The sequence below is a fragment of the Mustela putorius genome, unplaced genomic scaffold (assembly GCF_011764305.1).
Source record: "Mustela putorius furo isolate JIRA1106 unplaced genomic scaffold, ASM1176430v1.1 tig00000407_pilon_pilon_pilon, whole genome shotgun sequence".
Lineage (NCBI taxonomy): Eukaryota > Metazoa > Chordata > Mammalia > Carnivora > Mustelidae > Mustela > Mustela putorius.
Genome location: NW_025421373.1, coordinates 7,268,960 through 7,283,488, shown reverse-complemented (window position 1 = coordinate 7,283,488; position 14,529 = coordinate 7,268,960).

Genomic DNA, 14,529 nt, shown 5'->3' with positions numbered 1-14,529 from the left:
GCTGATGTAATGAAACAAAAAGTTACAGCTAAAAAGCTAACAGAAGAAGTAAAATGAAATCACTAAAATATACTCAATAAAATATGATTAATTAAAAGGCAAAGAATTTCTTTTTTTCTTTTTTTTATTTATTTGACAGACAGAGATCACAAGTAGGCAGAGAGGCAGGCAGAGAGAGAGAGAGGAGGAAGCAGGCTTCCCCTTGAGCAGAGAGCCCGATGCAGAGCTCAATCCCAGGACCCTGAGATCATGACCTGAGCTGAAGGCAGAGGCTTTAACCCACTGAGCCACCCAGGCACCCCAAAGGCAAAGAATTTCATAAGGTTTTTTTTTAAAAAAGCAATCCTCAGCTACATACTACTTATAAAAAATTCACTTTAAAAATAAAGACACAAATAGCTAAAAGTTAAAGGGTGAAAAATAATATTGCAACTAATACTAGTCAAAAGAAATCTAGAATGGCTATAGTTGTACCAGAGAAAGTAGATTTCAGAGCAAAGAATATTTCCAGGGATAAAGAAGGTCATCATAATGTTAAAGCAGTCAAATCATTAAGAGGGTATAAATATACTAAATAATGTATTTGCCTAATAAAGAGCTGCAAAATACATATAGAAATAGACAACTTCACAAATAGGGAGTTCAATATCCTTCACTCAATAATTGATAGAACAAGTAGCTAGTCAACAAAGATATGGAAGATTTTAACATTTACAACCAGCTTGATTCAAGTGATGTTTTCAAAGACTCCACTCAACAATGGCAGAATACACACTGTTTTTAAGTCCACCCAGAATATTTACCAGATAGACCATATTCCAGGCCATAAAACAAGGTCTCAGTAAATTCAGAAACAAAAGATAAAGAAATCAAAGAATAACACTAAAGAAAGCATCAAACCACAAAGGAAGAGAGAAAGGAACAAAGAAAAGCTACAAAATCAACTAGAAACCAGTTAACAAAATAGCAATTAGTATATATTCATCAATAATTAAATGTAAATGGACTGAATACTCCAATCACAAGTCATTGGGTGACTAAATGGATAAAAAAAAAAAAAAAAAAAAAAGACCCATCTATATGCTGCCTACAGGAGACTCACTTCAGACCTAAGGACACAAACAGGCTGAAAGTAAAGTGATTAAAAAAGGTGTTCCATGCAATGGAAGTGAAAAAACGCTGGGGGAGCAATACTTATGTCAGGTAAAATAGGCTTTAAAATAAAGACTGGTTCAAGAGACAAAGAAGGACGTTGCAAAATGATATCAAAAGGTATCAATCCAAAAAGAAGATATAACAACAGCAAATATCTATCCTACCAATGTAGGAGTAGCTAAATATATAAAGCAAATAGTAACAGACATAAAGGAAGAAACTTAGAGTAATACAATAGTAGTATAGGAGTTTAACACCCAGTTACATCAATGCATAGATCATCCACACAAAAAATTAACAAGGATAACAATGGCTTTGAATAACACATTAGACCAGATGAACCAAACAGATGTATACAGAACATTTCATCCAAATACAATAGAATACACATTCTTTTCAAGTGTACATAGAACACTATACAGGATGGGTCACATGTTAACCCATAGGACAAATCTCTGTAAATTTAAGATTGAAATCATATCAGGTACCTTTTCAGACTGCAATGGTATAAAACTAGAAATCAATTATAAGAAAAAAGCTGGAAAAAATACAATGCATGAGGCTAAAAAACATTCTGCTAAGGAACCAATGGATCAACAAAGAAATCAAAAATGAAATTAAAAAATACATGGAGACAAATGAAAATGAAAACATGATGGTGCAAAGCCTTTGAGACAGAGCAAAAGCAGTTCTAAGAGGGAAGTTTATAGTGATAACTGGCCTATCTCAAGACACAAGACAACTCAACTAAACAATATAACCTTCCTCCTAAAGGACCTAGAAAAAGAAAAAAAAGTCCAAATTTAGTAGAAGGAAAGAAATAATAAATACTAGAGCAGAAATAAATAAAATAGAGACTAAAAAACAATATAAGATGAAGGAAAACAAGTGTTGTTTCTTTAAAAGAAAACAAAAACAAAATTGATAAACCTTTAGTCAGACTCATCAAGAAAAGAGAGAGGACTCAAGTAAAAGCAGAAATTAAGTAAGAGAAATAACAACCACAGAAATACAAAGAATTGTAAGAGAATACTATGAAAAAAACTACGTATCAACAAACTCAACAACCTAGAAGAAATGGATAAATTCCTAGAAACATACAATCTTCTATTGCTGAATCAAGAAAAAATATGAAACTTGAACAGAATGATTGCTAGTTAACAAAATTGAATTGGTAATCAAAAAATTCCCCAACAAAAAAAGTCCATGTGGCTTAATGAGTGAATTACCAACATTTAAAGAAGAGGTAATACCTATTCTCAAACTATTCCAAAACATAGACGAGGAAGGAAAACTTCCAAATTCATTTTATGAGGCCAGCATTACTCTGAAACCAAACCAAAGACCCTACAAAAAACAAACAAACAAACAAAAAAAAAAAAAAAACCAGAAAACTGTAAGATAATATCCCTGATGAGCATAGATGGAAAACTCAACAAAATATTAGCAAACTGAATTTAACAATACATTTAAGGGATCATTTACCACAACCAAGTGGGTCTTAGTCACATCGCAGGGATGCAAGGGTGGTTCAATCAATGTGATACATCACATTAACAAGAGGAAGAATTTTAAAAAAATGATTATCTCAAAAGATACAGAAAAAACATTTGACAAAATACAGCATCTATTCATGATAAAAACTGTGAGCAAACTAGGTTTAAAGTAACATATGAAAAATCCTCAACTAACATACTCAATAATAAAAAAACTGAAAGAATTTTCATCTCTAAGATTGGGAAGAAGACAAGGATTGTCCACTGTCACCACTGTTATTCAACATAGTACTGGAGGTCCTAGCTGTAGAAATCAGATAAGAGAAAGAAATTAAAAGCATCCAAATTGGTAAGGAGGAAGTAAAACTGAGTATTTGCACATGACATGATACCATACGTAGAAAATCCTGAAGAATTCACCAAAAAACTATTAGAATTAATAAATGAATTTAGTAAATTATAATTGTACCAAAAGGAATAAAATAACCAGGAATAAATATAATGAAGGAAGTGAAAGACATATACTCAGGAAACCACCCAATACTGATGAAAGAAATTGAAGATGATACAAACAAATGGAAAGATATTTTGTACTCATATTTAGAATCTCCAATTACCCAAAGCAATGTACAGATTCAGTGCAATCCCTCTCAAAATACCAATAGCATTTTTCACAGAACTAGGGCAAAAAAATCCTAAAATTTGAATGGAACCACAAAAGACCCCAAATAGCCAAAATAATCTTAAAAAAATTTTTTTTAATTTATTTATTATAAGAATTCTCTATACCCAACGTGGGATTCAAACTCAAGAATCAAGACCAAGAGTCATATGCTCTTCCAACTGAGCCAGCCAGGTGCCTTGCCAAAGCAATCTTTTTTTTTTTCTTACAGATTTATTTGTTTATTTAAGAGAGAAACAGAAAGAGTGCAAACTTCGGGGAAGGACAGAGGGAGAGGGAGAGAGAAGCCTAAGTAGACTCTGCACTGAATGTGGAGCCTGGCACAGGGCTCAGTCTCATAACCCTGAGATTACAACCTGAGCCCAGCCCAAGAGTCGATGCTTAACTTGCTGTGCTACCCAGGTGCCCCCTGCCAAAGCAATCTTGAGAGAAAAGAACAAGGCTATTGGTATCACAATCTCAGATTTCAAGATATATTACAAACTACAGTAAATCAAAACAATATGGTACTGGCACGAAAATAGACACATAGATCAACAGAACAAGATAGAGAGCCCAGAAACAAACCCATGCTTATATGGTCAATTAATTTATGACAAAAGAGACATGAATATACAGTGGGTGAAAGACTGTCTCTTCAATAAATGATGCTGGGAAAAGTGGACAGCTACATACAAAAGAATGAAACTGGACCACTTTCTTTACACACAAAAATAAACACACAATGGATTAAAGTCCTAAATGTGAAACCTGAAATCATAAAACTCCTACAAGAAAACATCTCCAGTTAGGCATGAAAATTGGCCTTAGCATCATATTAATGGATATATTTCTTCAGGCAAGGGAAATAAAAGCAAAAATAAACTACTGGGACCACAGCAAAATAAGTCTTTTGCACAGCAAAGGAAACCAGCAATAAAACAAAAGGCAACCTACTGAATGGGAGAAGATATTTGCAAATGATATATCAGATAAGGAGTTAATATCCAAAATACGTAAAGAACTTATTCAGCTCAACATAAAAAAAAAAATCCAATTAAAAAATGGGCAGATGACCTGAATGGACATCCCCCACCCCCCAAAAAATAAAAACACACAATCAAGTGGGATTTACTCCTTTGATAAAAGAGTGATTCAGCATTTGCAAATCAATAAACATTAATAACAGAAAGGATAAGAACCATGTGGTCATTTCAATAGATGCAGAAACATCATTTGACAAAGTACAATATTCATTCATAATAAAAAACCCTCAGCAAAGTAGTACTTCAATATAGTAAAGCTATATATGAAAAACCACAGCTCATATCATTCTCATTGGGGAAAAGCTAAGAGTTTTCCTCTATGGTCTCTTCCCTTCTTTTCAGGTACTTGTTAACAGTAGCTAGAGAGGGGGCACCTGGGTGGCTCAGTAGGTTAAGCGGCTATCTTCTGCTCAGGTCATGATCCCAGGATCCTGGGTTTGAGCCCCGTATCAGTCTCCTTGATCAGCAGAGAGCCTGCTTCTCCTTCTGCCTCTGCCTGACACTCTGCCTGCTTGTACTCTCTCTCTCTCTCTGTCAAATAAATAAATAAAATCTTTTTTAAAAATGGAGAGAGGAAAGATGACTGAAAAATGAGTTGCTATTATAATAGAATTAGTAAGAAAGCAGGATATGGAGAACTACTAGCCCCAGCACTAGCTATGGGGAAGTGTCATAGGCCTTCATGAATGTATGAGTAGACTCCCTTTCTAACCTCTCTTGGTAATACCTATGAAATACGTATTGCAAGCCACACTAAAAAGCCCTGTAGGCTTGCTGCTATCCTCTTAGTCCCAACAGAACGGACAGATTTCATTCTTCTTTTTTGTTTTTAAGATTTTATTTATTTATTTGACAGAAATCACAAGTAGACAAAGAGGCAGGCAGAGAGAGAGGAGGAAGCAGGCTCCCCGCTGAGCAGAGAGCCCGATGCAAGGCTCGATGCCAGGACCCTGAGACCATGACCTGAGCCGAAGGCAGAGGCTTTAACCCACTGAGCCACCCAGGCGCCCTGGGATTTCATTCTTCTTAAGTGTTACATTGCCTAGAATGCCTGTTGAATTGCAAACATCTCTGGAAATGACATCACATTTAGCTAATCAGTTGTCCATACCTAACTACAAAGTAGTTTCTCTGATTAGGCACCATACAAAGCCCTGAGGGGACACAAGGCTGGTCAATTCTGAGAAGGGGAGGTGTGCTTGACAGTCAGTATGAGGGTCCTGGTACCTGGACATGGAAGGATGCAGAGGGAGAAATCCAACAAGGAAGAGCGGAAAGGGAAGCATTGTGCGGCTTCACTTCCCTCACGGTTTTGCCAGAGACAGCTCACGCTTATTTTATGATCCCTTTCTAAAGTCATATGGAAAAAAAGTCATATACAGTCCTTATAAGCCTTATTAGGAAACAAAAACTTCTCCCTCCTCAGCATTTTCCTGAGTTTTTATAAGTTTGTTAAACCCATCCAAACATAGCTTCAGACCAAAATTACCTCAAAACATAGATTCCCTAAGGGAGCAGAGTACTATTTTGAAAGGGTGCTGAGGTAAAGCAGTTCTTCATATATTATATATGAAGTATATTTTTATACTTGTTTAAATAAATGGAAAAAATTGCTTTGCAGAGACTGACCAGATACTCAACAAATCTGTTTATTCTTCCTCGGCACCTGGCTAAATTACATTTACCAGACCCTTAGCATTCTAGACTATGTAACTAATTCTTACTCATGGAATGAATATAAATGAAAAAACTTAGAATGTAGCTTTTTCATATTTGTTTTTTCTTATTTCCATCTGTTGTCTGGATGACACTAAGGCAACCTGAAGAAGCCACAGGTTGAAGGTAATATGACCACAGCATAGGGATAGCAGAGCCCTATTACTGACCCTCAATGGGTTATAAGTGAGAAATAAACCTTTGTTGGGTCAAATATTAAACATCTGGAGTTTATTTTAGGAACTGGTATTATTTAATCCTGATTCACAAAGCTGTTTAAAAAATAGAAAACATGCATCATATTTGGGTAAAATATAGGACTCCCCTCATTCTTGGATACTTGGGCTAAAATCACATGTGATGGGCCTATTTAGTCGGCCCTAAATTCTCAGCTTTCAGGATTCATGCTCTCGAACAGAACTCCAGGGGCCCAAGGAAGAGGCTAAGATTCACACTATACAATAAAAGACTTATTGTATACTGTGGATAACACAGAAATAGCATTAGTCCTAAGAATAAGGCTTCAAGTGGAGACTCATACAACTTGAATTGTGGTCATCCCACTTATTAATTATGTCATCCTGGGCATGTTGTGTAGCATCTCTGTGCCTTGATTTTCTCATTTGTAAAATGGGATAAAAATGGTACTGATGGTACTAGTGGTATCACTAACCAATCTTGGATAAGGAAGGTTAACTGAGTGATATATGCTAAGTGCTTAGAATACAGCATGGCACAGAGAAAATACTATGTGAATGTTTGCTATTAGTATTAATTAGCTGAACGACCCTGAGAACTTACATATTTCTGAACCTTCATTTTTGTATCTGAAAAAGAAAGCTAGTAAAATCTCTTTGTGATTGATAAAGGGGGAGGTAATACTATAGTATTTTGGTAAATTGTTAATTCCTGACCCCTAATGAATTATACTTTCGCTATCTACATCCTGATGTAGTTGCCTCCATTGACTCTAGGTTTGTCCATGTGACTTACTTTTGTCAATGAGATATCAGCAGATGTGACACCAGCAAATGCTTAAGAAGCATTTGTATATCATGGAGTGATCTATAGATTCCACACAACCCTAATCAAAATTCCAGCAAATTATTTTGTGGCTATCAATAAACTGATTTCTAAAGTTTATATGAAGAGGCAAATGACCCAGAATAGCAAAAAACAATATTGAAGGAGAAGGACAAAGTCAGAAGACTGAATCCACTCAATTTCAAGACTTGCTATAAAGCTATGGCAATCAAGACAATGTGGTATTGGTGAAAGAATAGACAAATGGATCAATAGAACATAACAGAGAGCCAAGAAAGAGACCCACATAATATAGTCAACTGCCCTTTGACAAAGGAGCAAAAGCAATGCAATGGAACAGAAATAAATCTTCAAATGATGCTAGAACAACTGGACAACCATATGCCAAAAAAAAAAAAAAAAAAAAAAAGAATCTAGACACAGATCTTAACACCTTTCACAAAAATTAATTCAAAATGGATCATGGGCCTAAATGTAAAAGGAATAATTATAAAACTCCTAGAAGATAACATAGGAGAAAACCTAGGAGACCTTGTGTATTGCAATGACTTTTTAGAAAGAACATCAGGAGTATGATCCATGAAATGAATAATTAAAACTGGACTTTATTAAAATTAAAGGCTTCTACTCTGTGAAAGATACTATAAGAGAATGGAAAAACGAGCCACAGACTGAGAGAAAATATTTGCAAAACAAATACCTGAAAAAGGATTGGTATGCAAAATCTACAAAGAACTCTTGAAGTTCAACAAGAAATGGGCAAAGATCAGGACACCTCACCAAAGAAGATACGCAGACGCCAAATAGGCATATAAGATGTTCAACATTGTATTTCATTAGAGAATTGAAAATTAAAATAGTAAACTACCACTACACACCAAAATTCAAAACACTAACAATACCAAATGATGGCTAAGATGTGGAAAAATAGGAACTCTCATTATTTTGTAGTAGAAATACAAAATGGGACAGCCACTCTGGAAGAAAATTTGACAGTTTTTGTAAAACTAAACATACTCTTACCTTGGGATCCAACAGTTCTGCTTGTTATTTACCTATATGAGCTGAAAATCTATATCCATACAAAAATCTGTACATGGATGTTTAGAGGAGCTTCATTCATAATTGCCAAAAACTTCCTTTAGTAGGTGAATAGATAAGCAATATCATTTGGTGCTGAAAAGAAATGAGCTATTAAGCCATGAAAAGACACTGAAGAAATTAAGTAGATATTGATACATAAAAGAAATCAATGTGAAAAGACTATAATTGTATGATACCAACCCTATGACATTCTGGAAAAGACTAAACTATGGAGACAGTGAAAGGATAGGTGATTGCCAAGGTTTAGCAGTGAAACTCCTCTGTATGATACCATAATGGTGGATACATATCGTTATACATTTGTCCACACCCATAGAAAGTATAACACCAGGGCTCCTGGATGGCTCAGTGGGTTAAGGCCTCTACCTTCAGCTCAGGTCATGATCCCTGGGCCTGGGATGGAGCCCCACATCAGGCTCTCTGCTCAGCAGAGAGTCTGCTTCTCCCTCTCCCCCCTGTCTGCCTCTCTGCTTACTGGTGATCTCTGTCAAATAAATAAATAAAAATCATTAAAAATTATTTTAAAAACGAAAGTATAACACCAAGAGTGAACTCTAATGTACACTGTGGACATTGGGTGATAATAATATCTCAATGTAGATCTATCAGCTATAATAAATTTACCAGATTGATGTAGGGTTTTGATAGTGAGGGAAATTGCATCTGTGGGGGTAAGATGTATATGGAAATCTGTGTACCCTCTGCTCAATTTTGCTGTGAACCCAAAAATGCTCTAAAAACTAGTCTATTAAAAAATGCCAAGGACAATTAAAAAAACATCTTATGTTGCTCAATATAAGAGGTATTCTTGCCTCTAGTATGTGGAAAGAATTGTAGCAGACTGAAAGGAAGGAAGGGAGTTACAGATGCAAAATGAAATATGCAGTTAACATCCTAAGTATTCATACTCTAGTTGGAAAGACAAGACACAATAAAAATGAATCAAGTAGCTAGCCCGGCTGCACCTCTCTTCCCAATACCCATGAAGACATTTCTCTGGATATGTAACATCTATTTGCAACATACAACTTAGGATTTTATTTAATAATCTACAAAACACAGAAAATTACTTAGAGGAATACAACCAAGATCCTACTCAATAGGGTGGAAACTCAAAAGACTGCAGGGGCCAGTTTCAGGAATAAACCAAGACCATATATAATATAGTAGAGACTTGCTGTTAAGTGAACCATGGTCAAACTGGAGCATGCTTGCCCGCCTGAAAGAATTCACATTCATATTGAAAGCAAAATCAAACTAAAACAAAGAAAATTTTAAAATAAAAAAGCTCATCCTTCACTGCACAATTAATTATGGACTTACTTCCCTAAATTTAGGATTTAAGTGTCTCTCAGTACAAGGCATTTTGATAAACAGATCCAAATTCTAATTTCTAAATTCTAAACTCTTGGTTGAGAATTTAGAAATCCATGAATGCATTCAATACTTCAACATATACTGTACATAATATTTACAGCGTGTTTTTATTTAGTTATCTGTTTCTATATAAACCAAAATAACAACTATAATAATGCTAACAATAGGAGACCTTTAAGAATTTTAAAAATAAATAAATAAATAAAAGCTCATGCCTGCTCAACAAAACAAGTGCCAGATGTGATCTCTGTCCTTAACTACATTCCTTAAAGACTAGGCCAGCAGTCAATTAAGCAATATCTTAATGACTGAATATATACTTGCTTGAGAAAGGAAACACATAAGAGCCAAGACGTTAAATGACTTGGGTTGAAAAATGAGTTGTTTCACAGCCAAGAGGAGTCTAAGGACAAATAATGATTAAATGTAATGAGGCATCCTGGATGGGATGTTGGAACAGAAAATGGACACTACATAAAAATTAAGGGAATCTACCCTGTATCCAGTGTGGACTTCAGGTAATAATATATCAACAAGGTATAACAAACATACCTATACCATAGCAATATAACATATTATTTATAGGTAGAACTGGGTGCCATGTATTTGGGAGCTCTGTGAAGTCTCTTGGCAATTTTTTGGTAAATCTAAAAAAAAATAAGGCTTTTTTTAAAAAAAAAATGAATTAATAACTAATATGGGGTAAATCCAGGCCTCGGATTCCCAAGCCTCCTTTCTTTTCCCATAGGCCAGAGTTTCTAAACTGGTTCATGGAAACCTTTGGTAGTCTGAGAAACATAATAGGTAATGGATTACAAAGGAAATAAATGCTATTGATTATAGTAATCAAAATAGTAAAAACCCAAAGTTGAGATGTAGTAATATGTGTATTGTCATTAATATATCAAATATAAGATCTAGTGGTAGGTCTCTTACCTACTATAATTTTGAAATGTGAGGAAATGTAGTTCAAGTAACCTGCACTTACTGAAATTATGATATGAAAATATTTTTATTTGTATTGGTTCAAAGTCATAAGTATTAATATTATTGTGATTTGTTGTATACTTTCATAACTTAAGGAAGAGTTAAATTTCAGCTAGATATGAAAAACAGCTCTAAGTTTTTCCCATCCATGTTCATAGACCATACACCATCCCCTGCATTTTATGCACAGTCTAGCAGTTACGAATCTAGGGACTAAGAAAGTCCTTGCATTTGCAAGCTCTCTAAAAATAATAGCAACTGAGGTTCTCTGAAGTCAGTAGTCTTCCCAGTCTCAGATTTGTGCCTCTCTGGATACTGAAAGGAATTTTTAGAAAAATGCTATCTTGCCGTGACTCTCTCCTCTGCTATACACATCCTCACCTCTGTTCCCTTTATTCTTCTTCCTCGTCTGATGTCCGTGGTACCCTTATGAAAAATTCACAAATGAATCTGAATGTTCATTATTTTTTATTCACAATATGATTCTAAAACTTTCTTTAGTTTGTTTATATTTTCTTCCTGTCCCAAATCTTTAGGTAATAAGTTGCACATGCTTAATTAAGTGCTTTATATAACAGTACCTACTTCAACTTGTCCATAATCTCTCCACACAGCATTTTCTCTGAGAAATAGTGAAAAGCAGCCCACATTCAAATCAAGTTTCTAAAGAACTTTCCTGTATAAATTCTATTAATCTGTGGTCAGTTTACAGCTTATCAGTCATGGATACTTAAATATCCTTCTGAGATGCGGCTTTCTAAGCTTCTCTCTGTTGCTCCATCCCCCTCTCACCAAGTTACTAGGAAGAGAAATCCCATGGTGTCCAAGCTATGCCATCAAAAAAATGCATAGTGTCTTGCCCAGAAATGGCTGGTGACTAGCAGCTTGGCAGTGCCAAGTAAAATTTTGTAGGTAAACACTTCGAAGTATTCCCCTGACGGCTTTTTTCGTCTTTACACAAGCTTACCTGTTGATGGTATCTGTCAGTGCCTCCTTCCCGGTAGAGCAGTGTTGGCCCCATAGATCAGAATTTCTGTTTGCTGAGAATAGAGGCTGGCAATAATTCAACCACAAGTAATCTGAAAACATTTACCTGCCTAAACCAATCTTCCTTTTGACGTGCCAGCTCAGGTATTGCCAAGCTTGGAGAAATCTCAAACAATGTGTTTTGTTTCTGAAAAACATAATTAATCTATAGTGATTAAAGTCTGACAAGATATCCTCAAGCTATCCTGTATTTTGTTTTATTAAGAGCAACTTTGCATAAACAATTTAATATTATAAAGTCTGAAAAAAAATAATGAATTCAAGGGAGCTAGTTGACTCAATTTTATTTGATTTTGACCATATACTTCCAACTAATTACTAGTTCTTGGCAATACCGTCATGTTAAAATACAGATATATGGATTTATAAGAGCAGAGGCTATTTGATATTATTTTTCTACTCAAGCAGAAATATAATAATGTCTGGCTTGCTGAACACTTAGAAAAACTTGCTGTTGTCTTTGTCCTGAAATATGAAAAAAAATCTATATCCCTGAGTGGATTTTTTACTTTTCTATGATCCAGTGCTGTGTCCTTAATAAAAGAATGCCACGTTAGTAAAATCAAGCCCTCCTTAGTTCTCCTGGGCAAGCTCCATGCCATTGACAAAAGCACCCCTCTGCATTTGCCTCCTTCTACATGATTTCAATCAGACTAAAGACCCCCCTTCCAGATCCCCCACACCTCTAGGAGATCTGGGGTCTCTGACAAGCAATCAGGCTGCAATGGCTGTGAATGTTCCATACTGATTATTTTCCTCTTGTTTCCAAGAAGGAAAAAAAAAACTATTACAATAAACCTTTTTCATTTGACCTATGTTTTATGGCTTACAATTATCTTAGAGCTGTGAATATTTGTCTTTTTGACCTAACCAATACAATTTTGTTGGAACTTCCATAGAGATGCCCACTATTAAATGTGCCAGGTTAAGGACATTAAGCATATCACCTCTCTAGTATCACTTTCATTTCATTAAAACTAAACAGACATTTTAATGCCAAAAATGATAAGGAAGGACATCAATTAAGAATAAAGAACAGTTATTTTGATAAGTTGTATGAGAAGTTTATTATCTGTCCTTTTTTGGTTTATGTTGGCTTTGTTTTGATTTTATGTTTTTGGAGGAGGTGTTTTTTGGTTTTGTTTTTGTTTTAGAGAGAGTGTGTGCAAGGGCAAGCTGGGAGAATGCGCAGAGGGAGACAAAGAATCTCAAGCAGGCTCCACACTGAGCATGGAACTGATGCAGGGCTCCATCTCACAGCCCTGAGATGATGACCTGAGCTGAAACCAAGAGAGGAAGCCCAACCAGCTGAGCTACCCTGGCTCCCTGGTTTTATTTGTTTTTTTAATTTTACTATTTAGTCTAAATTTCAGGAGTTCGTGCTTTAGAGTATAATTTGGCTGGGGCAAAATATCAGGAAATAGTGTAGGAACCTGTGGGAGCCATAAAAAACGTGCCCCCTCATATCTCCTACTTCAGGAGTGTGACAGAAAAGATCGAGCTGCCCTCAGGGCCCACACCCAGTCCCACTTCCCAATGGCCACTCCTAGGTCATGACTTATATAGCAGGCACACTATGGAAAGCCCATTCTGTCAAGATGCAGGACTCCGACAAGTAACTTTGGCTGAAGGACTCTCCCTGGGCTGGCTTTCTTAGAACTGAGCTACACTCTGAGCCTCTTCCTACCATCCCTCCTTCCTTCCCTCTCTCTTTCACAGGGAGGAACCATACCTCCATCAAAGTCTTCAAAGTCTTCTCTTAGATCTATTATCCCCATCTCTTATAGTTTGGATTCTATATAAATGACTTTCATAGAGGACCCAAACTAATACAAAACCCTTTACCATCCACTACACTGATTTATGCCTCACGATACCAGAGGGAGAATTCAAGGATGGCTATAGTAAACAAGAGACAATCCTAAGTCAACATCCATATGAAAGCTAGAACAGAAAGCTAGTCATTTTCCCCTAAATTGGCTTTCTCCAAGATTCCATTATTTTTTTCTCTTAAGAAATGAAAAGAGAGGAAACCAGCAGGGAGAGAGAGAAAAGGGGAAGGAAGAGAATGGAAGGAAGGGACAGCGGAAGGAAGGAAGAAAGAAGTCCTCCTTCTAAGCAGAGATCCTGTCTTTGTCGAGTCATACTCAATAAATGTTTCTTGAACTCAAGATGTCTCCCCTGTAAGAGAGGAAGCCATTCAGAAGGCATTTGCACCTGCAGATTAGGCAGCCCAGAGTAATCTTGCAGTTGCAAATTATAGTTTGACTTTGATGGGAGCATGTTTCATTCTGTCTTAGATGTTTAGGGACAATAAAGTAGTAGTGTTCATTTAACAATCAGACCACATTGTCTTCTCACTTGTTCACCCCCTCTCTCTTCTGTTTACTCTCTGCTTCTATCTCCATGTTTCAAACTTCCAAAAGTTTTTATCACAAGACCGAAGACCCAGTGCTAGGATTTCATTACTCAAGAGTGCAAGGTCTTTCCACTGTATTTTGATAGAACTCATCCAAGTGTCTCTTTTTATTGGGGAAATAGATGTGGAGTTGATCCCTTCAACATCTGAGGGAAGCCAGTGAAATCAAACTCTATTCTTTGGTTAGTTTCATAGGAATCCCCACATGCACTCCTGCCTACTTGCATTTTTTTTTAATTAACTTATTTATACTGTGGCTGAGACACCCATCTCTATTCTCTCTTCCCCTGAGTTCTGAACAAACAGGGCGATTCAGATATAATTATACTTCCTCTCCACTTAGACTTTCCGTTACTATAGGAAACATTTTCATCACATTTTCTTAAAGTAGCTTTCTTTTTGATTCGGAAAACTTCTGAATTCCATTAAAATCACTCAGTCTCTGAATCACAGAGTCAGAATTTTAGAGCCAAAGTG